Genomic DNA, 15,915 nt, shown 5'->3' on the forward strand with positions numbered 1-15,915 from the left:
GACTATGATTCTGAATGGTATACTGGCTGGTAACCGGGGTCTGCCTAGTTGGTTCCAATCAAAGGACACAACCAGGTTGCTTGGTGGTGGGACCGAATATACGGCCGGATACGACCCTGACGATGTTCCTTCCTGCGATAAAGGAATGGGCGCATTGCCCTGATGCTCATCAGAATCTATGTTGATGAAAAGAATCTGGATGGTGTCATCCTTATTCTCTTCCGTGAGGGTGTCATTTGAAGATGAATCTTCAGTGACGGTGTCATTTGAGGATGAAACCTCTGAAGGGGGAACCGGGTCAACTGCCGTATCGACCTTTAGACTTTCGTCTGGTCTGGATTCAGTAGGTTCATTTTCAATGACTGACGTTTCAGCTGACCACTTGAGCGGGCCAGCTGTATTCTCAACCAACGAAGGACTTGGCACGAGTTTTTTGTATCCAGGAGGAAGTACTATCGGAGAAACCAGACGATCTTCTAAAACTCTCTTCACTTCGTCTAAGAAGGGACAACGGTGGATGACGTGACCGCCTTCACACAGTCTGCAGGGGGATTTTTCTCCCCCTCTTTGTCTTGAACCTTCACTTTCGCTGGTTGACGGTAAACAATCAACATGGTTATCAGAGGTTGATGCTCCCGAATTGTGCAGACGAGGGGACAAGTCCCTTAGTATCCGGGGAATACAGGGACAATCTCCATGGAAGTGGTCTCCTCTACATATGACACATGGCGATTTAGGCCCGGTCTGTGCTGTGTGTGGGTTTTTGTCAGATGTCTTTTGCTTGCCCCCAGTCGCCTTAGGCTCCTTCTTCTTCTTCTCTTTCTTCTTCTTTTCCTTCTTCTCCATAGGAGCTTGGCTTTTGCCAGCTTTACCTTTTGAAGATGAAGGATTGGAGGAAGGGTTAGAGGAAGTAAAAGGTTAGTGGGAGGCTCTAGACTCATCTAACTGTTGACTCGACTGCTCAAGAACCATGGTGTTCTGAACTACACTAGTTGAGAATAGCCAAACAGGCAGGCCAATTGTCAGTCCTGGAAGCGACAATGTGGCCATGTGGGGCGCACCAACTTCTCCCCAAGAGGAGAAAGGACCAGGATTTCCATCATGTGGAGTTCCTTCGTTGGGGCGTTCCATGTTCTCAACTCAAAGATCAACGCGGGAATAGGAGGTGATTATGTTCCGTTTAAAATAAATTTTATAACGACGCTTAGACACAACTTGCTTTTTCACTTTTTAAGAGTCGAGAAAAAGATAAAGATGACTCTAGTCTCCTTCGATGTTTTAACGAGCCCGAAGTGACAAATGCTCGGATGGACTTTTTCAGTTATAGAGTTTGAAAAAGGCCAAAAGAAATTGCTCTGGAGTTCTAGGCAGAGGGTGTGCCAAACCTTTCGCAAAACCACAGAATACGTTTTACGGTACGAGTGGTCGATCTTCGTGAATGCTGTGTTCACTGCATTGCGATTAGTAGGGCGGCTGACATGGTTTCCTATGGATAAAGGCTTTGATCCTATAGGGGTCTCCCAATATATACGCGACGGTACGTGGGAGCACAAGTCCGTATTGATACTTATCGCTTCACCGTGGAGGAATCACCCAACCACTCAACGCTAAGATATCACGTTTAATGACGCCGGAACACGTCTCTAGCTTAGACCTCTATATGTTTGTGTTATGTTTCAATGCGTTGTTATGTAAATTCAATTTATTTTAAGGTTGATCTTGTTTAGCAGTTTGCCTTTATGGATCACCACGAGATGTATAGAAACACTCCTGAATGCAATCTAAGATGATAAGCAAGATTTTCAATCTTTCAACTTTGAAAACCTTAAGTACTGAGGGAGAAGGAAGATAACACCTTTTCACACAGATAATAGAGCACACACTAATGCACTTTTCTAAATCAACATGGAAACTGTCATAATGCACATGCACAATGCAAGTATTTCTTTTCTCTTTCTTAATGTTCATGAAATGCAAAAAGAAAGCTGTTGTATAACTTTGAATTCAATTTCAAGCGGAAGCAAACAAGTTTGTCCAAAACCGAAAGACACCTTACGATTCACTTGTTTCGACACTTAGAAATATATAAATTCAAACCATATAACGAAAGCGACAAACTCAATCAGCTATGAACAGCAAATAAACTAACTCTTAAGATCAGAACGACACTTAATCACAGGTCTAGATCTAAGAGGTCAATGCAAGACTGGTTCACTTTCGTTATGGGAAACTGTAAATGACACAAGAAATACAAAAGAACAAATACAGTTTCTTTATGCAACTGAGGCGGAATAATGACAAAGGAAGATGGTTTCAGATAGGCCCACTGACTGGCAACAAACAGCAAAAACAATAGTGAAAACAAGGCAAGACACAGCAGGAAACCCCAGTAGCTCAAGCCAAGACTGGTCCAGCACAGGTGTAACACTGCCTGTTTGACCTTCAGCGCAGGTAGCCCCTTCGGGAACTGCGCTGAAATGCAGACTGCCTTTGTACAGCCTGCAATGAAGAACGAGACTTTCGTCCGTCTTGGTTTCCGGGTCACAGATTGCTCAAAAATTCACAGTTTTTGCTCAAATCAGAAGCTATCAGTCAAGGACACACTAAGGGATGTAAAGGAGGATGAAAAGCTATCACTAAGAGCTTATTAGAGTCCTTGCGGATCAGCTCTTCAAATCATAAACTTTCCCAGAAACTGAGCTAGAGTAGATGCCCTCTACTTTGTGTTTGATGGATTCAAACACAGTTCGATTCGGTACTCCCTTTGTTTATGAAATGAATAGCAAAAAACCACAATCAACCAACAAGATACAGTCCCCAGTGGAGTCGCCAATTTGTTGGGGGGAAAAGTATCTAATGCAGAATGCCTCTATCCCACTCTGAAGGTGATAGTACTTCAGGAACAACTGAATGCAAAGCTATTCAAAGTTTATTCTTTATGAGATGAGAGAGGGAAGAAAAGGATGATCTACTAACCGTTATCTTGCGCTAATAGTCGATCCAGTCTTCACTCCTTGCTGCTTGCTCCTAGCTCCTTGCCCTTTCACCGGCCCAGCTGCACACAGATCCTGTAAAAGCACAAGAAGAGGAAACTACAAGAAGCATACATCCATAATCGATTATAGGATTAGCATAAATCAAATATAGAAGCATCTATTCATCATAAAGACACATGCATATAGAAGAACTTCAAATACTTTATTGATAATAGAAGTAAAGTTCTGAGAGAGTTACAACCACAATGGGCCCAATCCAGCAACACCTCCCAGCTGAAAGAAATCTCCTCTTCACCTCCTTCAAGAAAAACACCCAATAGCTCTATACACAAACCAACAGCACTTCCTTACTTGCACAAAATTCCAGCCTCCATAGACCTCATGAGAGAGCTCTATATATAGGAGTTTTGGAGAAAGGATGAGTCATCTTGAGACTGGCATGAAGCTGACTAGTGTCCTCTCCCACTTTAGTTAAACTTCAGTTCTTGAGTCCACTTGGATAATCTTGCTTCCACTTGGAGATCAAGACCCTCTTACTCATCATAGGGCGAATTCCTTGAACCAAGTGTCAGTTTGGAAGCTTCCTGGGCAGTTGACACCTTGCAGAATGACTGTGCCACTTGGCCAATCTCGCCCAGCGCAGGTAGCCTTCATTGATTTTGACCTTCAGCGCAGGTACAAGGAGGAGAAGTTGACATTCAGCGCAGATGCTCAGTGGAGCAGCTGACATGATTCAGAAATAGCCTATTTTTGAGTGTTTTCAGGTGGAGAACTGATTTTCAGTGCTGTGGTTTGCAGACCTTGTTCCTCTAAGGGTGAGAACAACATGTTTAGGGACTTTGGATCCCTCAGATTATTGACATTTCATGCTCCATGTTGTAAGGCACAAAAATGTCATAACAATATGTTTTCCTTAGAGAGATTAAAATATGAAAAGAGACCTTACTGGAATCTGTAGTAATTCCTTCTCTTCTCATTTATTATAAACTCCAACTCTAGCTCCTCCTGCTATAAATGGAACCTGCAAAAATGACTAAAATTGGCAAGGGAACTACAATATCCACATAGCATAATACTATATCCCTAATAAATGAGTCAACATGACAAAAGTATAGGAAAACAAAGTTCTTTTTGTATTAATAAATAAAGGAGAGAGTTATAACCATATATAGAAGCTAACTTTGTAGATGTCTCCCCATTCGCCTTGTCCTTGCTTTCCACAGAGAAAACCTTCACAGTCAACTCTAATGCATATAGGAATGGATTCCTTAAGCTCAATGTAACAACATGAGGGCACTAGTAATCTCCAAAATCCAACCTAGACCCTATGGGAGCCAATAAATTTATAGGGTGAAAGTGGTAGTTTAAGATTTACTAATCTAGGCTTGAGATCCACATATGAGGGACGATAAGCTCAAAGGATAACATATAAGACCATTCGAGTATGTCTAAATAGGAATTTAAAATTTCTATCCTTGGTAAATGGTTAAAACAACTTACAAGATAAAAGAAGAAGAAGATTCAAAAATATTTTTTAATTTTCTAGAAATTCTAGAATCAGTGCACCTATAGAGTAGAGAAACCTACTCTGATTAGCACTGATAATCAATTATGCAACTTTCATCCAATGTAGGTGGACAATAATGCAGAGTGTCTTGGGGATAAAAACATGGTTTGTGAGCTTATTGACCCACATACTTAGACTTTTTGGAGAAATAATTCTTAGGGCTTTGCAAAGGTATTATGACAAAGTGCTCAAGGATGTTGATTTCTCTGGGCTTCAGGAATTTTGAGCGGATGTGACAAATGAATCTATAATATTCTCAATTATGTAAGATATATGTCCCATCTGACCTTTTTTTTTTTTTCTCGGTAAACACTAAATCTATTAAGTAAAATATAGTACAAACAGGAGAGGCAAAAGACCGTCAGACCAGAAATGATGTAATCATCAACCTCGGTCCCGGAAGAAAGATACAAACACAGAGCTACAGGAAAAACAAAAGACCGACAGACCGGAAATGATGGATTCATCAACCTCGGTCTCGGAGGGAAGAAACACTCTCAACTACAACAGAATATTCGAGAGCAAGAACTAACTAACAGGCTATTATCCCTGCGGGACAGTGACTACACCACACTGTTTTTTCCCTTTCTTTTTGTTAACTTTTGTCCAGCCCTCATGGGGAGGATGGGCTAGAACAACTTGAAGACTGGAGTTCTCTATCATCGGGGACTCCTTCTCTGAATCAGAGGACGAAGTCTCATGGGGACGTTTCTGGGAGATAGCAGAGACATGGGAGTGCCCCTTATTGTCCGTGGGCGGATCCATCGGTTGCGGCGTCTGATCTGGTTCTGTCTCTCTTTCCTCCTTTTCCATACATGGGGGACTGGAACTTCCAGCTGGCGGCTGCGGACAGGGAGTCCAACGCTTGGGCTTAGAATGAGGGAAGAGGCCCTTTTTCGCTTTTGCTGTCAGCGAAGGGCATGAGATGTGCAAGTGCCCCGTTAGGCGACAGTGGCGGCATCTGAAGGCAGTGTTTTCGTACTCTAGAAACTGAGTCCAAACAAAGTCCTTGATTTTGAGATTGATGTATTCTGGCAGTCCCTTGCTTAAATCAAGCTCTACACAAACTCTGGCGTATGTATAGAGACCCTGCCTCTCTCTCTTGTAATCTCCCGTTAGAAAGCTACCCAAGGCATTGCCTATTTGCCTGTAAACTTCTGTACGCCACAGGTGAACTGGGAGATTTGGAAGTCTGATCCATACCGGGGCTTTGGTGATGATTGCTGAAGCTGGGTCAAAGTCTGGAAACCATGGAGTTAGGAAAAGGCCGGCTGAACCCATGAACCAAGGGCCTTCGTCTAGGGCATTGTAGCAGTGCTCTAGGTCATCGAACAGTACTATAAAGTATCCTTTTGCACAGAAGTAGACCTTGCAACGGTCAGTCCAGTTGTCCTTGATCCAGACATAAAGATCCTGTGAGCGCGGCCAGAGCCCATTAAATCTGCAGATGATGGCTCGTTCAGCAAATTTCTGGGTATCGTTTTCAAGATCAGGGTAGGAGATCTCAACCGAGGGGACCTCCTCCACTTTGTCAACCAAAAAAGGCTTGGGAGAAGTCTGCATTGGAGGATCTGTCTTTTCAGTCTGTTTGGCATGGACAGCATCTTTATACGAAAAAGCCTTAGCTGAGGAGGGTTCCCCCACAACACCTCCTCGAAGACGAAGGGTTAAGGTAATATATGCGTCTTTCTCAATGCCATAAAAAGAAATAGGAAAGAGATCTTCAAGATTTTTACCTTCGAAGAGAAGCCATTGAGCTGCAGAGGGGATCCCCAATTTGATGTCCAGTGCATGCTTGAGATTCCGCACTTGATCTGTCTGGCAGACCCATTGTAGCATAGTTTTTCCTGAAAGGAGCCTGATTTGTATCTGGAATGCAGAGGAAGATTCTGAAAGCTTTTTTCCCCCACCGATCTGTGGAAAAGGTAGACAAGTGCCTTGATATGTTTTCGGTTCCTGTATTTGTCTAATGAATAGGGGCGGTGTGCCTCTGTTTGGTACCGTCCCTTCCTTTCTGGGGGCCATGATCAGAGGAAGAGCTAAGGCATCTGCAGGAACTTTCTTGTCCGCTGCTCCAACAAACAGAAGGGGGCTACAAAGGCACGCCATGGAAGCAGGGGTTCGGGGCCCGGCTATCCCTGCGCGCACAGCAAAGAAATCTGCAGGCCCTTTTAGATCTACGGCTTCATAGTTCATGGCTGGGAAATCTTGTATGCCTGCCACTGAGTGGAAACCCCTTGATTTGTGCCCGTATCTCTCTAACCCCTTTGCATTCGGAACTGTGTGAGACCCAACGGCGGCTTGGGGCATGGGGATAGCAGTGTTGGGGATCGTGCTGGCGATCCTGGCTTGGTCGTGTTGCGTCTCTGCATCTGAGATACAACTCTTTAGTTTTTGCCCAGATCCCTCGAATCCCTTCACGCTCAGAGCAGGCCGAGAGCTGACGGCGGTCGAGGGCATGGAGACTGCGTAGCTAGGGTTCGACATCGCTTCGTCAAAGTAGTCCCTGTTTTGGGATCCAGGGGAAATATCTATGTATATGTGTTTTATGTGTTATGCCTTGTCCCATCTGACCTTTAATATTAACATAAATTTGTATTACACATTCCTTTTTTCACCTAATAACATTTTCTTATATTAAAAAATCGCCTCGGATGGGTAAAGATATTTGTCATGCTTTATGTGCCTAATATGATTATTGTGCAGGATGCTAAAATGATTTTGCATAGATTATGAAGATATTCAGACATAAAGTTTCATGGGATGTGTACCCTGTTACAAAAGGTTCAAACTTGGTTATTTTAGGATTATAAATTCTCCTCCCTCTAGTTGCAAGGTCACTCGGGGAACATGACCTAGCTTTCTAGGACTTTTGGACTGAATGTAGTTCTCCTTTAAAGGAGGATACATCTCATTCATTTTGTATAAATAGAGGGCTCAAGTATCCCACTAGATGCAAGTGAAAGCATGAGAATAGTAATAGAGACCATTAGGAAGTTTATTTTTCAATTTATGTGACATTTTAATATGTAGAAACAATCCTCTAATTAATATATTCATATTTGGTTCTAGTTTTAGGTCTTCTTCTCCTTCAGGAATCTGAGATTCCTTAGGTTAGGGCCCACCCAAGGTGCTAAAGATCCCTTATGTACCATTATTCTTTATGCATTTTTTCATTTCCATACTTTATTTCTGATTATTATTTTTATGAATGGTTAAGATAGTTGATTTATAAAAATTATTTCCTTACAAATATTTTGAACATTAGATGGTAGCATTGGTAATGGTTATATTGTTCAAGTAGTGTTCTTTGTTATGAATTTTATTCCACTTTAAGCACAATTGTTTATTTGTTGTCAATCATTATTGTTTCAATGAGTTTAAAGGAGACTATGCAACCTCACACTTCACCAAATAAATCCTTCTACTACAGATGTAATGATGTGGATATGAATTCCTCATCATTTCATAGTCTTTCCTCGTCTCCTTTTGATTTTTAAGCTTTCTATTAGCACATTTTACTTGTTGGAATGTATGTGGTAGAATAACAAAGACTCATGTAACGATTTTCATTTTCCATCTAAAACTTACCAAAAATTGTATCCAATCGATTCATGTTATTTGATGTGCTACATTATCCCTAGAACCCTGAAGATGGAATTTGAATGTACATAGACCAAGTAGGTGCATTGACTTATTTTTTTGCTAAAATTTCCTTTCTCCTATAGAATTAGGGTTTTATATTTATAAGCTTTCACTTCAATTTTGTGTCTTATTTCTTTGCACAGTATGATAGATATACTTTCATTTCATTACAATTACGATGGTTTTCCTTCCTTTATTGCAACTAGCATAGATTTGTTGGTTTTATTTCATTCCCTAGAATTTCAAGTTCTCCCGGTGCATAGAAAAATTAGAATGGTCTTTATGTAACAAGATCCCAGCTCAACACTTCCACTAATATAAGAGTTAGAAAATTAAACAATGGTTCTTACTGCACATATAGAGTTGAACCTTTTTTATGAAACATAGGATGACAATTAAAGTTGAGACCCTTGGGAGTTGCAACATTGTTGCTACAATATTAAGGGCCATCAATTTTTGGCATCGTTCCGATGGAGGTGTGAAATTATGCATTGCATTCTTCCCTAGTTGGCATGTTCATTCTCTCATTTCACTTTCTGTAAAAAAGATAAATTTCACTAGTATTTTCACTTCAAATAAAATTACGAGAACAAAAAAATTGCAGTATCATTTTCATTTTAAGAAAATTACAAAAGTATAAAACTATTTATTTTATTCCTGGAATAATTAGAGAAAAATAGGAAATTTTTTACCAAAAACCTCCACTTATGGTAGAAACCAACCCCTTTTGCTCACTATGAGAATCTTGACCTATCCATAGAGGCCCTTAAGGCATTTTTGGTGAGAAAGTGAGGATTTTTTAGGAGCTTGAAAAAGGATAAATACCTCCACAACCCATCAATACAATGGCTGAAAATAGAAAACCTAAATAATTCACATTTCCATTCAGAGAAACAGATGGAGAGGCCTAAATGAAGAAAATCAACCCATCTGTCCTTCCATAGTTCTATGTTTTGACTACTGAATTTTTTAACACTTTTATGTTTGATTTTTTTGTAGTTTCCGAGACTTATTACTATACAACTGATGAGAAAAAGTTCAAACTTCTCCCTTCCATTCTTAAGCATGTGGCCCTTCATTAGTTAATGAACCTAAAAGGGGATAGAAACAGTACATGGGTGCATATGGAAAAATCCTTCAACAAAAAGTATCGGGACTACTGCAAAGTATGAGACACGAGACATGAGATATGAGATATTTAGAATCACTCAAGGAGTAGATGAATCTCTGGAGGATTTCAAGGAAATATTTCAATTGAGTTATAAAAGAATGTGCCACTACACTCTAGATCCAGATTCTTTGAATTTATAATTGCTATTATAAGGAGTCATAGAAGACATGATGGAAACACTTAACCTACAAGAAAATGGAGACAAATATCAACTCAGATATGAAAATATGAAAAAACTATTCAAAAATCATTGAGCATTGTTAGAGAAAGAGGCAGACGAAAAAAACATTGATATGTCCCTCTTCTACCTTCTTGAAAACTAAAAATGATATTGATGGTATGCTATAGACATGACAAATGATATCATACACACCTTTGATGTGTATATGGATAGACTATAGATTAAGAGGAAACACAAGAAATAAGAAAGGGAATTAGTTGTTTTTCCATAAATGCACTAAAACAAATCCTAATAATGAGTGTCCTTTAGATGTCATAGAAATATTTTATGTATGTGAAGAAAATCACTCTACTAAAAAATTTACATCTTCTCTATGTTTGAAAGTTGTATACCAAGGAGAGGAAAGGAGTATGGAGTAGTTATACTTCATCAACTAGAAAAAATGACAAGCCCCCTGGTAGTTTCAACACACTATGAACTATCCATATCCATGATATACAAATTATAATACACATTATCAACCTTGTTTTCCTCCTATCCCATCAAATTTTTCTATTCCCAGTCCATGGCCTTATTCTCCCCAAAATATTATTCCTCTTTTTCAGCCATATCCACAACAACCTCCTCAATGGGGTTATCCATATCTATGATGGATGCGTCAACCACCTTAACCACTCACCTTAGTTCTTCCTCCTCCTCAACCACACTTACCCCAAAAAATCCTCCAAAATAACCTCACATGCATATGCAAGAAAACTCAAATCTCCAAAATAATAGGCTCCACCAGCCTATAATGGAGAAACAACTTATCGAAGGTATGTTGTAAGGATTGAAAATATCAACCTTTAGTCTAACAATGTCCTTTTGGATGCTCACCCACCTTCTCCAACAAAAAATTGAAAGAAAGAGAAGGAATATCTTATACCTATACTAACCCAAACAAAGTGTCCCTATCTTGAAAGGTTGACCACCCACAAAGAAAATACACTAGAAGAAGATCAGCTTATAGGATAATTAAAGAACTTGTGTGGGAGGATCCCTCTTATTCATGCCATAAAATATGTTCCTATATAAAATAAGCTCATTAAACAGGAATTTCTTAAAAGTCCATGAGGAGGTAAAGATCTGCCCCTATTATCAATGTCATATGGAAGGTAGGTGATCCCGTGCTCATAGAGTCAACATCCCCAAGTACATAGATCATGGTAGCCTTATAGTAGATGTCCAATTAAATGATATTGTAGTTCCAGATACTATCATTAACTTATTAGCTATAATATATTTCATGACTAACGATACTATGCTCTAACTTAATCTCTACGAATCTCTAATGAAGACCACCATAATGCTATAACTTGTTTATATATCCATAGTAGCACATGAAGGTATGATTCAAGATGTTACGGTCTCTATTGATTCCTTGGAGTATCCCACCAATTTCATTTTCCTTCTTCCCAAGACCAACTTTAGTAAATACCCTCTCATATTAGGAATACCTTAGTTAGCCATTCTCAATGCCTACATTAGTTGTAGGGATGGAAATAGCACTATTACCAATGGATAATCTAAATAATAGCTTGTATTACATCCAATTTCTCAAACCCTCATTAAGTATGATTTTACTATTTATATAGAATAATAAGAAGAAGAATAAGACTCTTGTATATCATCATCCTATCCTATGTGTACATTAGAAACCATCATTTTTAGAACATATATTGATGAAGATAATATGCTTGATAAATTGATGAAAAATAAGTACATTGTTGCCATGAATATTGATGGCTTAGAATATGAATCTATAGGAAAACCTAGTTTTTCTCAAGAAAATTCATGGGAATATTTTATAAATTCTTGTTCTAAGAAAAATAATTTGAAATCCATTGAGATCAGCCCCTCCAAAACCTTGAAAATCATACCCTTTCTTTCAAATAATCAAGAATATCAACTATTGATTGTCTTAAATTGGCACATTGACGCATTTAAAGGTTTGAAGGGACCACATATGTTTGTTTGCACTCGCCATATATATATATAAAGGATGATCATAAACCTATTTTCCAACAATAAAGGAAAATGAAACCTAGATTAAAATACATTGTGAAATATCAATTGTAGAATTTGTTGTATGCATAATTCATCTATCCAATCGCAGATAGTGAATGGGTGTGTCTTGTAGTAATTGTCTCTAAAAATAATGGAAAATGAAGATTTTTTTGGATTACAAAGAACTCAACCAATACCCTAGAAAGGATCATTTTCCTATGCCTTGTAATTACCAAATTCTTGATGTCTTTGTAGGGAAAATGTTCTTCTCCTTCCTAGATAGATTTAGTTGATACAACCAAATACGGATCACCCCTAAATATTAAGGTAAGAACACATTCAAATGTCCATGGGGGATTTTTTCTTACAAATTTCTCCCATTTGGTCAATGAATGCCCCTTACACCTTCCATGTTGAGCTTATTCTCTAACCTTGTGAATGATTAAATGGAAATGTACATGGATGCTTTGAAACTCTACAAGGAGGATTTCCAAGAGCCTCTATAAAACCTATGAAAGGTATTGCAGAGGTGGAAATAAAAGAACCTCTCCCTAAGCCATGAAAATATATTGTTTCTAGTGAATGAGAGGATTGTCCTACATAATTTTATTTATTGAAAAGGAACTAGGTGGACCATACTAAATTTTATAACTATGGTTAGTCTTAATAATGTGTATTTGGACCTTCATATATTTACATTTATTCTTATAAATAATATTTTAAATGCTAGAGTCAAAATAAAATTATATTTTGAGTCAGTTACCATTTGGACTTTTAAAAGAGAAAATTTAATTTTTGAATTTGAATTTCTTGTCTCCAAGTTTGTTAATTTAGCCTCCCTTCGATTCAAGTTAGTCGAGACAAATTCACACCCCTTCAACCCTAGAAGAACACTATATAAAGGTGTCTCGACCTCCTCCTCAGGCCACCAATTCAAACTCTCTCAAGAATACATTTTCTAGTCATCTTAGTGAATATCAAGAATGACAAGGAGGATCACAAGAAGGACAAATTACATCTATTTTGCTATCTCTCAAGATTTCATGTGTGAATAGGATCTCGCTCTCTACAGTTTTCATATTTCTAGGAATTTTGTGTTGCATGGTACAAAATTATCAGGAAATTACAAGGGATCTAAATTCTCGGATTATGTTAGTTACAAGAGGGCCGCAATTTTGGGCAAAGCGACAAAGAAATGTGTTGGATCAATTTGGGAGGCTTGAATTAGAGGGATTGAATAGGTGTGACCTACATAATGACTAGAAGGTCTATATGTGTCTCTTGTTGAATAGAAGAATTTCTCCATTGAAAAGGTTACTAGGTTTTCTACCTTCGTGAGTTTTCACGGGATAAATCTTGTGTTCTCTTTATGCATGATCATTTCTATTGTTCTAGTACTCTTGTATGGTTTAATTTATGAAGTGTAATTTGTTAATGGTATGTTGGAACAATTAAAATAAGATCAACATTAAAATTAATTATCATTTTTTCAGGAATATTTTGCTAGGCTCTATTACACTTAGAAAATGAACATGCTATTAGAGTTTTGGTGAAGGAACATTGACACCACCTTTCCAAAGACCCTACATTGAAATCACTATTGTTGAAGTCCTTCTTGTTGATTTCCATCCATGGATTCTTATATGAAATATGATCATAAATTAGGAGCCTCAAAATCTAGAGCTCGGAAGAATATAATTGATCTTATTCTTGCAAAGAACAAAGTTTTGGATATTATGACAGGGATGGTTGTAGAACCAGCATATATTATAGGCAAAGAAAAATTCAAGGAGGATGACATCATTTACATGATTCTTGTTGTGAACTCCATTATAGATCTTGTAGTATTGTATATTGCAAAGCTTAAAAATTCCAAGAAGATATATGATGCCCTAAACAATCTATTTACAATTAAGAATGTTGGTCAAGCCATGAGCTTGAAGAATGAGCTTACTGATGTAAGCATGATGAATGTTGACACAATGGATTCATATTTCATAAGTATTTCACAAATAAGAGACCAAATTTAAGTTATTGGAGAAATTCGTTATGAGAAAGAGCTTATGACAACAACACTCAATGGATTATCTAGATCTTGGGATACATTTACAACATGTATAAGTAGGAAGAAGAAAACTCCTTCATTTAAATAATTGTGTGCCTATTTTTTTGAAGAAGAATAAAAAATTATATCAAGAGATAGGAATGAAGAAGATTCTTAAGCATTTGTAGATGGATTCAATAATAGAGGAAAGGAGAATTGTAGCTTAGAGGAAAGAAGTCTAGCTTTCAAAACAATAAATTAAGAATAAGATCACCTCCTCCTCAAAGGAAGAAGGATATGTCAAAATTTCAATGTTATAGTTCTTATAAATTTGGACATTATAAGACGGATTGTCTTGAGATGGAAAATTATAAAGAGAGAAAGGGAAAAAAAAATTCTTATGCATCTAATATTCAACACGAACATCCAAAGAATCCTAAAGGTGACGAAGACATATTTTACTTTTTAGCTCTAATAGGTTCTATTACAGACAATGATGATTTTTGGTTGGTAGATAGTTGTGCTTCAAGGCATATGGCAAGAGATCGTGGCACTATCACTAGCATAATGGAAATAATACTATCTCAATGGGTGGAGCTTGATGATAACCATAATTATGTAGTTAAAGGACTTGGAAAGGAATCCATTGCATTGGAATCTGGTAACAATGTTCATCTCACCAATATTTTATATGTACGGGTTTTGAAAAAGAATCTAGTCTTTCTTTTAGGTTTATAAGATAAAGGTGATAGAGTAGATTTTGTGGATGGAAAAGTACTTGTATGTCCCAAGGTCTCTATTATAGATGATGTTAGAGTTATTGGAGTTCATGAAGGAATATTGTATAGCCTCATGAGTCAAACATCTCAAGCTGTAGTACATGATGAAATCAATATAAATGAGCCATAGTTTCAGGTCTTCCTAAATTAAAAATATATCATAAGGGTGTTTGTAAACATTGTGGACTTATAAAGAAATCATATACAAATAGTGACAATAGATATAAAGAAGTTTTGGATTTGATTCACTTTGATGAATGTGGTCTTATGCCTGTGAGATCGGTTGGAGTTCCATTATACTATCTGATGTTTATTGATGACTTATCACATAAGGCATGGATTTATCTCATGAAGACCAAGGATGAAGTCTTAACTAAGTTCCAATAATTCAGTGTTGAAGTGGAAAACATGATAGGTAAAAATATAAAGATTTGGAGATTTGACAATGGAGGAGCGTACATCTTCAAAGGACTTGTTGATTTCTGTAAGAAATTTGGGACTAAGATGGAGTTGATTGTTCCCTAGATTCCATAATAGAGAAGTGTGGAAAAATGAAAGAATAGGTCCACTGTAGAATTGTACATAGCTATGATAAATGATCAGGATTTTATTATGTTCTTATGGGGAGAAGCAACATTTACAATTTCATATATTCAGAATAGAAGTCCTCATCGAATTTTGAAAGATATGGATTCAAAAGAAATGTTCTTTAGATGAAACGCACATTTTATACATATGAGAATAATTGGTTTCCCTATTTACATCCATCTCCATCCAAATAAAAGGTACAAGCTAGAATAAGCTAGAATCTTCAAGAAAGAAAGGAACATATGTTGCTAATAGTGAATTGTTAAAAGCCTATAGAATCTACGTTCCATAATAGTGATGGATTGATGTAAGCTAGGATGTCACTTGTGATGAAAAAAGTTTCGTATTGGAAGTCTAAGGAAGTTTCCATGGATTCCTATGATGGAGTAAAGCATCAGCCTTCGATGGAAGAATGTTCTAGTTCTATAGAATGTCGTTAAGAGCTAAAAGAATTGGTTTTTGTCCCAAAAATTATAAAGAGACCAACATGGCTTGGATATACATTGGCAGTATTAGAAGGGCATGGTTCTCGTTATGGAACTTCCAAAGAAATTTTATAAACCTAAAATGTTTTCTAGCTATGCAACACTTATGACTAACATTATTGATGTAGAACCTTCAACTTATGAAGAAGAAGCTAGTCATCAAGTATGGAAGCACAACATGAATGAATAATACCAATCCATCATGAAGAATGATGTCTTGGAAATTGTGCCAAGGCCAAAAGTGAAGTTGGTGTTCACTTCCAAGTGGATATACATGATCAAGGATGATGTAGCTGGAAGTATTAAGAAATACAAGGAACAATTCATGTCAAGATTATTCTCCCAGAAAGAGAGAGAAGACTATGCTAAGATCTTACTTGAAATTCCATGTACACCTTGATTAGATATTTATT

Source organism: Pinus tabuliformis, chromosome 8 (genome assembly GCF_031772625.1).
Source record: "Pinus tabuliformis cultivar Carrire ecotype Pingquan chromosome 8, CPIR1, whole genome shotgun sequence".
In the NCBI taxonomy this organism is placed as follows: Eukaryota; Viridiplantae; Streptophyta; class Pinopsida; order Pinales; family Pinaceae; genus Pinus; species Pinus tabuliformis.